Source organism: Rhinichthys klamathensis, unplaced genomic scaffold, assembly GCF_029890125.1.
Source record: "Rhinichthys klamathensis goyatoka isolate OS25496 unplaced genomic scaffold, OSU_Roscu_1.1 h1tg000011l_1, whole genome shotgun sequence".
In the NCBI taxonomy this organism is placed as follows: Eukaryota; Metazoa; Chordata; class Actinopteri; order Cypriniformes; family Leuciscidae; genus Rhinichthys; species Rhinichthys klamathensis.
This window is the reverse complement of record NW_026606564.1, coordinates 3,419,918-3,437,375: the sequence shown is the minus strand read 5'-3', so window position 1 is coordinate 3,437,375 and position 17,458 is coordinate 3,419,918. Positions and strand designations below refer to the sequence as shown.

Here is a 17,458-nt window from a genome sequence, read left to right as displayed (position 1 = left end):
CTGTTGGAGTGTTTGGTGCTGGAACTCAATTCCAAGATGCTGACACTCAAACAGATCGTGACTCAAATCAGATCTGAGGACTGGTTTGTCACGATAGATCTAAAAGACACATACTTCCATATCTCCATCCTCCCTCAGCATAGGAGGTTCCTGAGGTTTTCTTTGGGGCAAAGAACACCATTATCAGGCACATCCTTTCGGTCTAGCTCTATCACCCCGCACATTCACGAAGCGCGTAGATGCAGCTCTGGCCCCGCCAGGCTGCAGTGCATACGCATTCTGAATTGCATAGATGACTGGCTGATTCTGCGGAATCAGAGCAGTTGGCGGTTCGGCACCGAGGTGTCGTTCTCGCTTATATGCAGATGTTGGGATTGAGGCTCAATGCCAAGAAGAGTGTGCTTTCTCCAGTACAGAGAACCACTTTCCTTGGTGTGGTATGGGATTCAGTGACGATGCGGGTCACTCTGTCGCCCGTTCGTGTAGCTGCTATCCTGACAGCCACAAAAGAGCTGAGGCTAGGCCAGTCACGCACTGTAAAACAGTTCAAGAGACTGTTGGGTCTTTTGGCAGCGGCGTCCAACCGGATTCCTTTTGGCCTGCTGTACATGAGACCTTTGCAGTGGTGGTTCAGGACCAGAGGGTTCTCCCCGAGGGGAAACCCACTTCGTATAATCAAGATCACGCGGCGGTGTCTCCGCGCCTTGGTTATATGGAGGAAACACTGGTTCTTAACCCAGGGTCCGGTGTTGGGAGCTCTTTGCCACCGAGTTGCTATCTCGACAGATGCTTCCCTCACCGGCTGGGGAGCGGTAATGGAAGGCCGCTCGGTTCAGGGTCTGTGGAGGAGTCATCATCTCTCTTGGCACGTGAATTGCTTAGAGATGGTGGTCGTCTTCAATGCGTTGAGACATCTCCTCCCAGACCTGAGAGGCCATCATGTGTTGCTCTGGTACAGTGGTGGCTCAGGACCAGAGGGTTCTCCCTGAGGGGAAACCCACTCCGTACGATCAAGATCACGCGGCAGTATCCCCGCGCCTTGGTTATATGGAGGAAAATCTGGTTCTTGTCCCACAGACAACACGTTGGTGGCCTCTTATTTTGGTCCCTCAGGAAATTACGTTGTCTGAGGGCAGTGTATATTCCAGGGGGCCAGAATATTGGAGCAGACACCCTGTCGAGGCAGGGGCTGAGGCCAGGGGACTCCACCCCGAGGCGGTGGAGCAAATATAGGAGTTTTACGGCCAGCCAAAGTGGATCTGTTCTCGTCTCAGCATACGACGCACTGTCCACTCTGGTTATCCCTCACTCAACCAGCCCCCTCGGGGCTGGATGCTATGGTGCAGACGTATCCGAGGCTACGTCTGTACGCATTTCCCCTGTTGCTCTGCTCCCAGGAGTTCTGGAGTGAATCCGCCAGGATGGAATAAGCCTATTGCTAGTAGCACCACCCTGGCCGAGCCGATTTTGGTTTGCGGACCTAATTCTTCTCCTCGACGGCCCTCCCTTGGAGGTCCCGATAAGGAGAGACCTTCTGTCTCAGGCCGGGGGCACAATATTTCACCCCCGACCAGAGATTTGGAACCTGTGGGTTTGGCCTCTGAGGGGGCCCAACTCATAGAGAGTGGTCTCTCAACTGAGGTTGTTGAGACCATTCTAAGCTCCAGAGCTCCAGCTACTAGGAAACTATATGCGCTGAAATGGAAAGTTTTTTCTGTATGGTGTCACCGACATCAGTGGGATCCGGTTAACTGTTCTGTGAGCACAGTACTCGAGTTCTTGCAGGAGCGCTTTACGTCAGGTCTATGTCCTTCCACGCTTAAGGTCTACGTGGCGGCCATTGCGGCTTACCACACCCTGGTGGGGGGTACATCGTTGGGTCAAGACCCCCTGATTACACGTTTCCTTCGTGGCACATTGAGGCTGAGGCCTGCAACTCGCATTAGGGTGCCACCTTGGGATTTGGCAATAGTACTAGAAGGCCTGTCTAGGGCTCCATTCGAGCCCTTAGATTCGGTTTCAGAGAAATTTCTTACCCTTAAGACTATCTTTCTGCTAGCTATTTCATCCCTTAAGAGTGTTGGAGACCTTCAGGCCCTTTCGGTTTCCCCCACTTGCTTTGAGTTTGCACCGGGGATGGTCAAGGCATTCTTATATCCGAAACATGGATACGTCCCTAAGGTGCCGACCTTGATTCCGAGGCCTATTGTGCTGCAGACTTTCTGTCCTCCTCCTTTTACATCTGCGGACCAGGAAAGGCTGAACCTCTTGTGTCCAGTGCGAGCACTGGATACTTATGTTCATCGGACATCTTCAATGAGGAAATCCGACCAGTTATTTATTTGCTTTGGATCACCTAAGAAGGGTCTTCCTGCTTCTAAACAGACGGTTAGTAAGTGGATAGTTGAGGCTATTTCACTTGCATACGAGTACTCTGACCAGCTGTGTCCTTTGGCGGTCAGAGCTCACTCAACGAGGTATATGGCGGCCTCTAAAGCCTTACTATTTGGAGTTTCTCTTCAAGACGTTTGTGATGCGGCAGGCTGGTCCTCACCACTCACATTCGTTAGGTTTTACAGCTTAGACCTGGATGCTGCCCCAGGTTCTCAGGTGCTTAGTGCTTAGTTTCAACAGACTGACACTCAGGTACTTGGAATTCTGGCGTTTTGGGTATTCTCGTTCCCAAAGCGTCGATCACGCATCGCAAGTTCCCTCGAAAGGGAACGTCTCAGGTTACGACTGTAACCATAGTTCCCTGAAAAAGGGAACGAGACGATGCGTCACCCTGCCATACATCCTGCATCCCTGTGATCGACTTGCTTCGACTTTTTGAAGCTAATGCCGCGTTTCATCGGATGTGCTCTTATCCCTTCCTGGTCATGACGTCACCCGCCCGTGACGCTCATTCTTTCCATTGGACTAGTTGACATTGATGCTCAGACGCATTCACGCTGTTCCCAAAGTGTCGATGACGCATCGTCTCGTTCCCTTTCTCAGGGAACTATGGTTACAGTCGTAACCTGAGACGTTTTGGGTGAACAGACTTTCAATGAAGGGAGAGAAGTCTCTCAGATTTCATTAAAAACATCATCGTTTGTGTTCTGAAGTCTTATGAAATGAAAGTCTTAAGGGTTTGGAATGACATGAGGGTGAGTAAATGATGACAGAATGTTAACGTTTTGGGTGAACTATCCCTTTAAATATAATTAACTGTCAGTTATATTTGAGAGAAATTAACTCATTTCATTTAAAGGTGACCTATAATTCAAAATTGAATTTACCTTGGTATAGTCAAATAACAAGAGTTCAGTGCATGGACATGACATAGAGTGAATCTCAAACTGGACTGTTTTCGCGTTCTCATTTAATTCATGTTTATGAAAAACACCCCTGAAAAACGATCGGTTCTCCACACAATACCGACTGTGACGCAATAGTCGAGATCATTAATATGTACGCCTCCAAATATTTGCATAATGCCAGCCCTCAATGCCAGGCGGAACTGCACAGCCGAAGCATGGCAGTTGCTCAGTGTGGATGTACACATGAACACAAAAGTATTTTTTAGTTCCTTCATCTGAGCCTCTGAAGAAACAATGGGTTCATTTTATTTTCTCTGGAAATTTCCAAACATTTCACCGACTGTTTCCTCAACTTGGGCCAATACAGAGCTGGCCTCGGATCGAGCTACCAAGCAACACTTTCTGATGTGTAATTGTTCAAGTTCAGACAGGTAATCTTTCTCTCAAAATCGTTCAATACTGTTTATGCATCAGTAAGTCAAGCCAGTGACTAAAATATCAGCTTCACATCGTTTCTTTTAGTAGGATGAAAATAATCGTATTTAAATTGTGAACAAATTATATACAGAAAGCGATCAAAGAACAATCTTTCCACACAGCGCGAGTTTATCTGGACACTTGCCAAACTCGTTATGAAATCAATGACGCACGTTACTGCACAACGAAGCTCTTAATGTATTTACATCATCGTGTTTGCATTGGTGAAAGCAGAGAGAGTGCAGAAACTGCTTTGCAATGATAAGATCTTCATTCTCGCGATCAACACACTGTCATCTGCTCAATGCTCATCACGGCAACATTTTATGTGATGGGAATAGATCTAAATACTTTAAAAACATCTCACGATTCGTTAATCGCGATAGCTGTTATAGTAAAAACGTATAATAGCAGTGGTAAAAGTATTCGGGAGAGAGTTTCACATGTAATGCGTAGCTATTTCATATGCAAGCATGTCAGCCAATCACAGCAGTGGCCGCGGTTACACTGAATCCCACAGCAGACACGCCCCTTCAAACAGAGTGTTCAAATCAGAGGCTAAAAGCAGGCTAGGAAAAATGCCATTTATTTCTAAATTATGATTATTTTTTATCTAAAAAACATACTAACATTATAAGGGTAACCCAGGAAACATTATAAAATAATAAAAAAAAACATTCTGGGGCACCTTTAATAAATTTCACTGTTCGGTTTTACAGTCTTGCTGCAAAATGCATCTTCTCCATTGATGGCCTTTCAATAAAAAATATTAAATGAATTGTTAATAAAATATCACATTACAATAATGACACTGACATAGCCTGATAACTCATGATCAGACAGCAGATACTAAATCTGGACAATGCGTTTTTCTCAGACACTCTTTACTTAAACTGTTATTAAACAGAAGGCTTAACAGCGTTCAAGCACATCTTTCAAAATAAAAGTATCGCATTAGAAAAACATTTAGGATAAGGTTTTTTGGATGTTGATTCTTTGGCTACACACTCCACGACTTGGGTCGCGACCCACCAGTTGAGAAACACTGATCAAAAGCTCTTAATATTATTATTAGAAAGTTGTTAAAAGTTCTCAGCCATGTTCCAGCCAGACTACATTTCACACATGAGATTTAGACCACTTCAGAAGTCATAAGATTTTCAGCTGCTAAATAATTACAGTATATTCAACATGTCATATTCCTCCAGGCATCAAAACTAGGGGGTTGCATGGACTCATAGGCCAGGCTTGTACAGCTTGTGGTTTTCAATCATTTAACTGCATCTATCTATAACAAGAATGACTACTGTGATCGCAATGAGAAATAGCACCAGAAAGCAGTAGTAAGTTAGTTCAAACTATGTTTTACCTCAAAAGTTTAGTAAGTACAAAATGAGATAAACTGTGCTCCCCTGCAGTTGGTCAGAATTAAACAGAATCCTTGATGCAGTTCTCCATAGATTGACACAGGTGTTTTCCTCCACACTCCCACGTCTTTTCATTCAGTCTAATCTTTCTTCGCGATTATCCGTGAGGTCACTGGCATCAAGGACCATAGCATCTTCTCCAGAACTCAAAAATTGTGTCAGTAATATGGATGTTGCCAAATCTCCCTAGCTTTATGATGTGGCTTTGTCAGGATCTAGCTCTCTTAACAAGCACGGATGAGCCAGATCAGCACCTTGGATGAGCCCTTCTGGGCTCTGATGGAGGCTTAAGGCTTTCGAATTAGGAGATAGAGGCAGGTCTGACGCTAATCCTTTAATCTGTAATACATCTGTCTCTTTCTCTTCCACATCCAATGATTGTGCAAAGGATTTAGGTGAGATCCTTTTCCATGGAATATGAAGTGTTGTTGGATTTTGGAGCTGGGTGTGGACCAATGAGCTCATGCTGAAGCTAGGTGCATCAATACAATTAACTGATGAAGTGCATTTTGTGCTGTGGACCACTGTGGTTCCAAAAGCACAAACAATAGGGGAGATTTTTTGCAATAGATGGTGTTATGTTTCCCACTGAAATAACATGTATAAAACACTCGGGGTAAATCACGTTCAAATAACACAGCCAACATTCAGGGATATTTTACTTCTTCTGAATTTATTATTAAGGAACACAACTAATAATTACAAGTGGCAGTGCCACCTACAGGCACAATGGGGGAATAGCAGTATTACATACAGAACATTTCCTCACCTCTTAATCAAGAAACAAAGAAAACAATGCATTCTCAGCTACACAAAAAATATGCATTTTTATTTTCTAGAGGTAGAGGGTAGACTGCCTCTTGCCTCGAGCCAGTTCGGGGATTATTCTGCCCCATGTCAGAGCAGGCTCACTAATATAACTAATTACAGTTCAGTCCAGCAGGGGTGTCTCATGGCTCTATAATGTCAGACGGTCGGGCGGTTTAATCGCTCTGGCTGGATAACGTCTGACCTGCACTGCTGGAATGTTGAGTCTGCCATGGTTGAGACTCTACTGATGTGTCACTGTTAAGGCTGATTTATACTTCTGCGTCGGACCTACGCCGGAGCCTCTACGCTATAGACTACGCGTTGGTTTTCATGTATACTTCTGCGTCATTGTCCGCGTTGACGCACAATTACACATGCAGAGGGAGCATGTGAAACCCGGAGAGCGGTTCTAGCAGACCAATCACAGCACTTGCGTCCGCGTAGAATTGGCGCGATGTTACATTTTTGGAGAGGTGCACGTCAGGGTACGCCGAAGGGTACGCACGCTACACACAGCCTACGACGTAGCTACGGCGTGAGTTTGACGCAGAAGTATAAATTGGGCTTTAACATCTTGTTCCCTTGTTGGTGGTGCCGAAGAAGTGTCATCTACAGAGGTCTGTACAGGAACAGACACATCACTGATGTCAGGTGGTTGTGTCACCAGAGTTTCAGCTGTTTGCTTTGGAATGGACAAGAGTTGATCAGCATGGCGTCGCCATTCCGCAGAAGCTCCTACATCCACAGTATACGATACTGGACCACTTTGAGCCGTCACCACACCTGATGTCCATCTTTCTCTCCCTCTGTAATCACGAGCCAGCACAGCATCACCGACTCCAAACTGTCTTGGCTTCGAACTGCCAGCTCTGTGGAGGACCTGGGAGGTCTGTGAGAGTCGCACGGCAGCTGTCACACTGGGATTCAAGGCATCCAAACGTGTGCGCAGTTGTCATCCCAAAAACAACAAGGAAGGGGACTCTCTTGTCGTCGGATGTGGTGTGTTGCGGTACGTCAGCAAGAATGTTTCCAGCCGTCTCTGAAGAGTAGAAGAGCCCTTAGATGTCTTCAGTGCTTGTTTTAGCGACTGAACAAACCTTTCAGCCTGCCCATTGGTTGCTGGATGATATGGGGCGGAACGGATATGTTTCACATGGTTGGCCTTCAGGAAAGTTACAAACTCCTGAGAGACAAATTGTGGTCCATTATCACTCACCAGGACTTCAGGCAGTCCATAATGGCTGAAGAGATTCCACAAAACTTCAATTGTTCTTTCTGCAGTTGTTGATGTCATCAACTGCACCTCACGCCACTTCGAATGTGCGTCAACCACGACTATGCACATGTGACCCTCACATGCAAAATCTACATGTATGCGCTCCCATGGTTTGCTTAGCCACTCCCATGGGTGGAGGGGTGCTTGGGATGGCATTTTCTGTATTTGTTGACATGACTGTCACATTTTTACATACAGTTCTATGTCAGCATCAATACCAGGCCACCACACATAACTGCGCGCAATGGCTTTCATTCGGACAATTCCTGGATGGCCATTGTGCAGTTCCTCCAGGACTCTTTTACGCTGCTTGAGGGGAACAACGACCCTCATGCCTCGCATTAAGCACCCGTGTTGGATGGACAGCTCATTGTGTCTGGAGATGAAAGGTGAGACTTCATTATTACCAGTCAGGTTGACAACTTTTATGACCATTTCGACGACTGTAGACAAGGCTGGATCACTCATAATCTCACTTCGGATATCAGTGGCACTGACAGGGAGTTTCTCCATCTGTCCGAGGTAAAACATCTCTTAGGCATCCTTTTTCTCACTGTGCTTTGCTTGTAACGGCAGACGGAAAGGACCATCAGCATTTGTATTATGCTCAGCTCTTTTGTACTCTATTATATAGTTGTACGCAGACAAAAGTAATGCCCACCTTTGCATACGCGCAGCCCCCATAGACGGAATTCCTTTTTGCGGTCCAAAGATCGTAGTAAGGGGGCGTGATCTGTGAAAAGCGTGAATTTCCGTCCGTAGAGATACTGGTGGAATTTTCTGACCCCAAACACTATGGCCAGAGCCTCAGCTCAATCTGTGCATAATTATGTTCTGCCTTGCTAAGTGTGTACGACACAAAGGCTATTGGCTTTTCTTCACCGCTGGGTAGCATGTGGGAAATGACAGCACCAATGCCATAAGGTGATGCGTCGCATGCAAGCCGAATGGCGTTCTGAGGGTCATAGTGTGTCAAGACATTTTGTGACCCCAGTTGTTCGTTTGCCTTTCTGAAGGCAGCATCGCACTCTGCAGACCACTGCCAGCGTTTCCCTTTACACAGCAGGGCGTTCAGGGGATTCACTATGTTTGCCAGATTGGGCATGAATCTCCCGTAATAGTTTAACAGGCCGAGAAATGATCTCAGCTGTGTGATGTTTGATGGAATTGGCACATTGACAATTGCACTTACTTTTTTAGGTGACTTGTGCAAACCTTCCGCATCAATTATGTGAACCAGGTATTCCAGTGAGTCCTTGAAGAAGTCACATTTCCCTTTTTCAGCATGCAAGCCAAACTGCTCCAGTCGTCCAAGGACTGCATCCAGGTTTTCCAGGTGTTCAGCTTCATTCCGCCCGGTAACCAGAATGTCATCCAGGTAACAATGGACATTAGGCAGACCTTGTAATATTTGGTCCATAGCTCTCTGGAATATGGCTGGCACCGAAGCGATCCCGAACGGAAGGCGATTGTAATGGAATAGCCCTTTCTGTTTGGAAATTGTGAGGAACTTCCTGGAGTCCTCCTCGACACACATTTGAAGGTAAGCATGTGACCAGTCCAATTTGCTGAAACATTGTCCTCCCGCTAATGAAGCGAACAGGTCCTCAATGCACGGTGTAGCGAACTAGCTCTATGAAATATTAATAATCAATCACAACTTGTTATAATTGATTATGAATATTTGGATCAGTTAATCGGGTTAACTTGATGTAGCTACATTAACATTACAACCAATTACTCGGTTCATCCCGTGAACACTCAATATTGGTGATTAATTAATTAATAGAAATGTACATTTCTGGGGCATGGAAAATGTCTTTCTTATTAAGTAATACTAAGATCAAGTAGTCAAGATCTATGATTAGTGACTCCAGAGATGAGCTTGAGACACGGACAACTTTACGTGTGATATGAAAAAGACTTTACTAACTAGACTAAACATTTAAACTACTCTAACATACACATACATACATGCATACAGTTTACCAAGGGAAAGAGAGCTGAAGCAGAATACAGGAAAGCAAGAAGTTATAGCATTGTTTGATGTTCAGCAGATCAACAGCCTGAGCAAACCATCAGTTTAGTTCTAACACGCCCTTCTTTAAAAGGGGTAAGGATACTTGATGTATCAAATAATGAGACTAAGTTTGATACTTGCATGTCTCGTCCATTTGAATTAAACTGTCCTGATGAAATTTGTTGAGGCTCTGGTTGATCTTTGCTGATGTGGTCTTGATGAGAGAGAACCAGTGGTAGTCAGAGGATCTTTGGTGAATGGAAAGACAAGGCCGCAGCCTGGCACAAGCTTGGGAGTCCTTGAGGGACTTCTAGTTCAGCCTCATCTTCACGTTACTTCTCAAGAAGGACCAAGAGAGTAAGAGAGCAAGAGGCCAAGAGGACCAGAGAGGACAAGCGAAAAGGACAAGAGAGAGCTAATCTTGATGATCAGTGATTTTAAAGCGTGAAGATGTCACACCCTCTGGAGGTGTGTGAGCCAATGCGAAGCTGCCCCTTTGGAGGGAGTTTTTACGACTCATTGTCTTCTAGCAGGGCATTTGAATGTTTAATTTCATTGGGTGTTTACAAAAAGAATCTACAAGATTCTTATAATACTAATGCGTCATAAAGTTAGCAAAATGTAATGTAAACTAAAAGTGTTTACATTAAAAAGTGTACGTGCGCCCGAAAGCCACAAAATATTCAGACTTATAAAACCGTGCGTACGCCAGACCCTGCGCAGAATTAACTTTATAAATCCCAGTCAGTGGAAGATTGTGTGCACATGCGTCTCCTCTCCGAAATAACCATATATGGAGCTTACAACGCCTAGTTTTACTATGCATATCCTCATCTGCATATAATTTGCATATGATTATTCATCCACGTGATAACATGTTTAACAGTACAAGACATTAGGAAAATATGAAATACGGATGTGCCGTCACATTACATTAATGAAAATCATTTAGTAGGTTATCCTTGCCTTGTTTTTGAATAAATAAATCAAATAGTATAAAATACATTTCAGAAAGTTTTTCTCAATCTTTTCCACTGGCCAAATAGTATTTTTAATTGATTTATATTTTTAATGGAGACAGATAGGCCTTTGTTGTGCATTATTTCCACGAAAATATTTTCTCAGACAATGCTATTAGCATGATAAGCAATTATCTCCGTAGTTAAAACATTAAAACACAGCATGCCACAGGAAAAGTGTTCAAAAGCATCACATCCACTACAAATATTTATATTGATTGAATATACCAAATTTTTGTAACTTCTCAGTAATGATTTCATGTAATTTAAGTGTTTAACTCCATTAATGAGAATGGCATATTTAATCCAAATGCTTATATCAGGAGTAAAACTTGGTTTAAATCATTATTTTTATATTTATTTAAACTTTTATTGTGAATATGCACTGTATTTATGATTAGGACTCATAATGAAGATTTACATTTTTTTTTCTAAACTAATTCATCAAAAATTTCTGAAATAATGTATCACGGTGTTTCTACAAAAAAATTAAGAAGCACAGCTGTTTTCAACATTGATAATAATAATAAATGTTTCTTGAGCAGTAAATCAGCGTATGATTTCTGAAGGATCATGTGACACTGTAGACTGGAGTAATGATGCTGAAAATTCAGCTTTGCATCACAGGAACAAATTACATGTTAAAATGTAAGAAAACAATTATTTCAAATTGCAATATTTTTTTCACATTTTTTTCACAATATTACTGATTTACTGCATTTTGATCAAATAAATACAGCATTGGTGAGCAAAAGAGACACAAACATAAAAAAAACCCCTAATTATTCCAAACAATGTGACCCAGTATATTACAATAGAAAAAAAGACAACATGGAAAAGAGATGCATAAATGATGAGCGTCAGAAAATGTCCCTTTAATTTGCATTGCAAGTGTTTAATTTAGGATTCACAGTTAACAATGTTTTTAACAGCTGCTTTTACTATAAGAAACACTGTTTTTGCAACTTTTTGTTTAGAATTAATTGACACTATACATTAGCATACTGACTTTAAAATTTCCAGTGCACATTTCAATAACTGACAGCAAATTTGTTTCAAATTCTGGTTAAGTTGACCTTAGTTTTATCTGCCCAAGTTTCTGTAGTGGATTGGCTCCTGCATAATTACTCAGCGAGGCCCTAGAGGTGTGAGGAGTAATTGGAAATCATGCCGCCCCCTCAGGTGAAGCCATACATTATAAATGACACCTGTCGCCCACCCACTTTGCCAGTTGCGCGTGGGCGACCGCGTTGCCAACGATTAATCTGACTGGCTGCAGTTGGTGGACAAGTGTGCAGCCACAGGGGGAGCGATAGTGGAACATGGCAGAGGGCACATCGAGGTCCTCGTTTCTTCATATTAGAGTGAGCTGAGCAATCCTCATGCAATATTTCATCCGTCATGTTTTTGTAGCAGACGAGGTTATCCGTAGCACTGCGCAGAGTGAGCGAGAGAAGATTGAGACCTGCTCTTTAATTACCGTACGCATGGACGCACACTCGCCTATGTCTTTATTAATGCCTGCAATTAATGCAGAATGTGAGTGTCAACATCCGAATGCGATTTGATTTCCTCAGAGATGCCTCTTAAATCGGCTGTGACTGGATGGAGGATTGTTTCTGCTTCTGTATGATGCAGGGCTCGTGAAGGGTAAAGTGATTTTCACAGTCATTAATATGTGCTCCTCAAATGCAGAGCGAGCTCCTTGGAGAGGACCACTGCAGTCTTGTGCACTGGCATGAATACACACAAATCCAAATGAAGCACAAATGCATAAATATTATATAGTTGTATGCATTATATATACATGCATGTACATCACACACATACATGCATGCATACATACTGTACATCACATACATACATACATACATACATACATGCATGCATACTCCTAATCAGATTACAGTTACTTTGTGATCTTCAATCTTGATTCAGGAAATCTGGACAAAAATATATAAAACCTGAAAGACTCTGGCTGTGTAATGTAATTTTCCTGATCATTAGAGATTCCCAAACTTCGTCAAAACACATTTGACCTAAAGTAAAGTAATAATTTAACAGTCCATTTGCATGTTCACGGTTCTCTGATGGTCACGTGACATTCAGTTTGTATTTATATTGTTTGATTTATTTTAATTTGACAGTGTTATGATTGACCTGCAACCCTGCAAGGATTGGCGGTCTGGAGAAAGGGTGGGTGGACAGATTGTTGAATTAATTACAAAGCCCAGTTTGGGAAACCCTGACGTGATGTGATGTTTAATGTTGTTGATAACAAAGAATGGAAAGTCTTTCTTTCTGTTTGTAATTTTAGATCAATATGGTACAAAATAATTCTTTCAAATCTATGTGATAAACATTAGAGTTAGGTCAAAAATAATGTAAAAACAATCAAAAATAGTCCGACTACATTACCTAAAATGTGTATTCTAATTGACTGCATTGCTAACTACAATTTCCGTTATAATTTGTATTGATTTGTAATTAGTAACAGACTGCAATTTCTGAGTAATCTACCCAGAAATATATACTGTATGTGTATTTTACTTCATCATGCCTTCATTAATGTCATTGTGAGATCTGCAGCAATATTTACAAGTGAGAGAGAAATGCTCATTAAATAGTCTCACACTTCCAGAAGATCAGGATCACAAATTACTTCTGAGAATTGCGCTATTTTAAGACTGTTGAATCTCACATTAGCGGCGGACACTGTGCACACTGGAGTGAGAGTGGGGAGGAGAGGGTCAGATTATTGTCACACTAATGCACTGGTACATTAATGAGCACAATTTACGGTAATTAGTTCTCGATGCTTAAGTCGGTGGCAGGAAACCGTTGGAGTAATAAATAAAAAATAACATATTGCAATAAATATGAAGGAATTGAGGCTATGCGGCCAAATGAAAAGGATTTTAAAGTATTTTGATGATTTTTTTTATCATGCTATTGGAGGGCCTTATGAATAAAAAGTATTCTAGGAATCTAAAGTAAAAATGGCTCCAAATCCTTTACTTTAGCACTGAAATGAGGAAATTTGCATTTCTTGCATACTTTGTAATCCTGAACTAAATGTGTTGCCACTTCAGCTGGGCCTCATGAGAGTCCGCAGAACATCTTGTTGATGTTTAATATGTTCCTGCTGTCTTACATTGGCACGGGTTCTGTGCCAGCAATTTTACTCCATTATGATAGAGCCTATTTGTACGTTTAATTTTGTTATTATACCGGGGACATTTTGTCCTGTCCTTATTACCTAGATGCATAAGTCCAGTATATCCTTTCTTGATGTTTTGCATCTGTAATAACCATCATTTCTAAATGGCTTTAAAATAGCCAATTGCAAAAGCAATAAGAGAAGCTCTTCTAAGACACTTATTGTCTTTATTGACACATTGTTATTGTTTCTTTTAATTTATAGGCTTAACTTTTTCCCAAAAGAATGTGCAAACATTAAACATTAAACTGACAAAGGAATTAGTTGAGTCTTGTATAATTTATAAATCATTTCTGAGTTAAAGCAATGTAAAAATATATGATGTCATAACTTATAGATCATATAATTTTTTTTACAGTGTACCGATGTTTCTTAACGCATCTAATCAGCATATTAGAATGATTTCTGAAGGATCATGTGACACTGAAGACTGGAGGGATAATGCTGAAAATTCAGGTTTGCCATCACAGGAATAAATTATGTTTCAAAATATATTCAAATAGAAAACCTTTTTTTTTTTTTTTTTTTTACTATTTTTAATAATATTTCAGAATATTACTGTATTGTATTTTGATCAAATAAATGCAGATCTTCAAAAAAGTTTGCATTTTCAGGCCCCCAAAACACTGTTGTCATCTAAATGAATGGCCAAATGCATAAAAAGTGTTCTGTTTTTAGTTTAATGTAAATAGAGGCTACGATAAGAGTATATTGCTATCTCTTCTAAATGCAGAAAATGGACTTCTGCAGCAACGATTCAGGGTTTGCTAACAATGTATCTCGAAGTCAGATAAACCCTCTCCGGTCAATGTTCTCTCCACACCCTCAGTGTATGACACTTGGAAACTAAGCCAATTATAGCGACTCTGCATCGGGCTCCATGGGTTGAAAAGAGACGTAAATTACATCGTTTTGTGGTGACCAGCCATAGATTTTTCTGTCAGTGAGAAGAAAAAGAGGTGCCATACTGAAGTAGCCAGGTGATTTGAGTCGTTGGCACTTCATTTAGTGGGCTCATCTTACCCCTGGATAATCAAAGACAGGCACCCAAGGGAATGTAACCACCACCAATTATTTTCCATATGCTGTAAATGGACTTCCTGGCTCCATTTCGAACTAATTACAGCATTGTGAGAGTGGGCGAACTGAAAAAGACCAAACGTGGGCTGGTTTGTTGTCACAACTTGCTGTGGTAAATGGAAATGACTACAATTACTCAAAAGCGCAAGTGCTGTTTAAAGGAACGTTTCTTTTTGTGTCTGTTCAGGGATTTGGATGACTTCTTGAAATTGAGGTGGATGTATGCGTCATAACGGGTTAAGCTTAAAGAATGCATTTCAAAGCATGCATTTATACATTAATTATGCTATAAAAATGGCTTTCTTTCCTCTGTCATGCTGGGATGCCCTGGAGCAGTCGCTGCTGTTCACATTTTGTTCCTTTGCATTGGCCTAAAACCAAAGACAGAATTCTGCTGTATCATTTTGTACTTGGGACGCAAGTCCCCAGATAAGACTTCAAGATGAAAGTTCTACACTAATAAGGCAACTTGGCTGAGAGACATTTTTAACCTCCAGTGTTCTTAAACAAGAAACAGGATGTTGCTTTTAGTAAACCTGCAGTGTAAACCGAGTGTACTGTCATCTCAATGAAAGATTGACAGAGGATGGCAATTATAACATTAGCTATATAAATTATGGCTAAATCATGGGACATTACAGAACTTGCGTTGGGTATAGAAATATCATTCAATATTCAGGGAGTCTTATTATTGGACAAAACCCATAGCCCAGAAAGGCTTGACAGTGTCTTTTGTGTAATTACTTGCCTGTTTGGAAAGTTATAATTATAGATTTATATTTTTAATGATGTTGAAAGAGCAGGAAGAGAAAGATAATAATTTCAAGTGTGGTAAGGAGAACTACAGTATCTATTTGGGCAAGAGTCCTGGACCATGGAAGTTAAAGTTTGCTAAATTTTCTTGTGCGGGAAATATTGACATTGGGATCTTTCCAGGTCTAGATTTAAAGGAAGCTTTCCTTTATATATTACCATATTTGGAAGACCTCTCTAGAAAAAACTTCTCTTCCTTTTGTCATTATTATCTCCAGTGAATTTTCAGCATTATCCAAATGTCACAGGATATACAACTCAGGAATTAAACCCTATAAAACCATAACAAAAAGTGGGCCTATCCCGCTGAAATCAATATCATTTGTCGCTTTTTAAAGGAATATGTAAGGAAAGGTTGTGTAAAAGTTAAGCTAAATTGACATCATTTGTTACAAGATGTTGACTATATGGAAAGTTGTTATTGTTATCATTATGATCATTTTAGGGATTTATGTATGTTGTCACGGTAACAAAGTTATACAATTTAATGTTAAAATCAGTACTACGTCCTTCTAGTCTATAAGTCCTACTTAAGTCGGCCAAAAAGAACTATATTCAATTAATTGCATTTAACATACATTTAAACTGTAATACATTTGAATTGAATTGCCATTTACAGTCAATTATTTATCCAAAAATATTACGTTCAGTTCACACATATATTAGTTCCATAAAAATGAACAAGTATGCTAAAGTGTACTTCTTTTTCACAAGGGCAGTTCTTGATAAAGGCATACAAATGTGCAAGAGGAGTATTCAGATATTTGGCAGATAAAAAAGCAAGATGACAAATGTATGTATGAATGTATCATGACCGCAGTATGATTTATGAGCAGTTTGGTCGCTGATAAATTACTCACAGCAAAGGCTACTATGGTGTATTGAATTACATGAGAGTATGTAAACAAACCGCTCAATCCTGTGATTAGATGAAACTCAGACCAGTGTTCAGAAGCAAAGTGTTGTGTATGTGTGGCGTCTTTCTGTATTTTCAGAATGAGTTACCACAACAAATGAAGTCTAGACACACCATTTTCAGAGACTGATCAAGGCTGATGTCAGCTGGGACTATACCGGTTAAGCACTGCTTACGTATTCAGCTTTTTTACTCCTAACTATCTCTCTCTGTTAACAATTTCCTGGATGCTTGTGTAGAAACCTTGGCTGCTCACAGCAATGCATGTCAAAATGCGTTTCTGAATTAACCTTTTGAATGGGAGGTTACATAGAACCCGATTCGATAGGTCTATGATTGGCTGCAACCCACCACCTGTCTAAGGTATGATGGAATGAAGCCTGTAAAAACCTCTCTTCATCTTGGTTGGAGAAAAAGTCTCTAACTTCGCGTAAAGGACGGAAGTTTCTTCACCTCAGATTGAGGGAAAAAGGACGCCGTCGAACCTGGGCAGGGCGCAGTCGGGTAGTCGAGTCGGATTATTCTATGAAGCCAGCACAATGGGGTTGGAAGGACTAGCCACGCGTCCAAACTGCCTGAGGGGCACAGAGAAGCAACAATTTTTTGACATACCTGTGGTGGGTGCTTCGTGGTGAGGCAGCGTGTTGCCACATAGAAAGCCTTGCATCCTGATTCGGTGGCCATAAGGCGTTAAAACACCTACCTTGATCTGAAGGCCCGCAATAGTATCGGTCAGCGACAATAGAGGAATTTGTTTTTTGGGTTCTTAGTGCTTAAAGGCGAGCAGGCAGCACCAATGGCGAAGGACATTGGCGGTGGGCAGACGGGGTGTGGGACCTCGGTGGACTGCTCTTTATGCTGGTGGCCGAGTCGCACCGTGATATTCTATCGCCTTCTATTGCAAGAGTCACCCCGTGGTGTTGGCGAATAGGTGCCCTTAGAAGATGGGGCTCTGAGAAAGCGTCCTTTCTCAGCATTCTTCATCGCCGCAAGGTTGAACCCCAAGTTGGAGTGCTCCTGGAACACTAAGGTGGACATCGCCCAACCAAATGCATGCACTGTGACCTTTGACGCACATAGGCGAAACTGGTCACCTAG

General features: G+C 41.6%; 1 pseudogene; it reads right to left on the bottom strand.

Annotated features, from left to right (window-relative positions):
• The window catches only part of LOC130101523 (uncharacterized protein K02A2.6-like), a 43,086-nt pseudogene extending 26,042 nt beyond the window's left edge, over nucleotides 1-17,044 (bottom strand).
• Nucleotides 17,045-17,458: the final 414 nt, after the last annotated feature.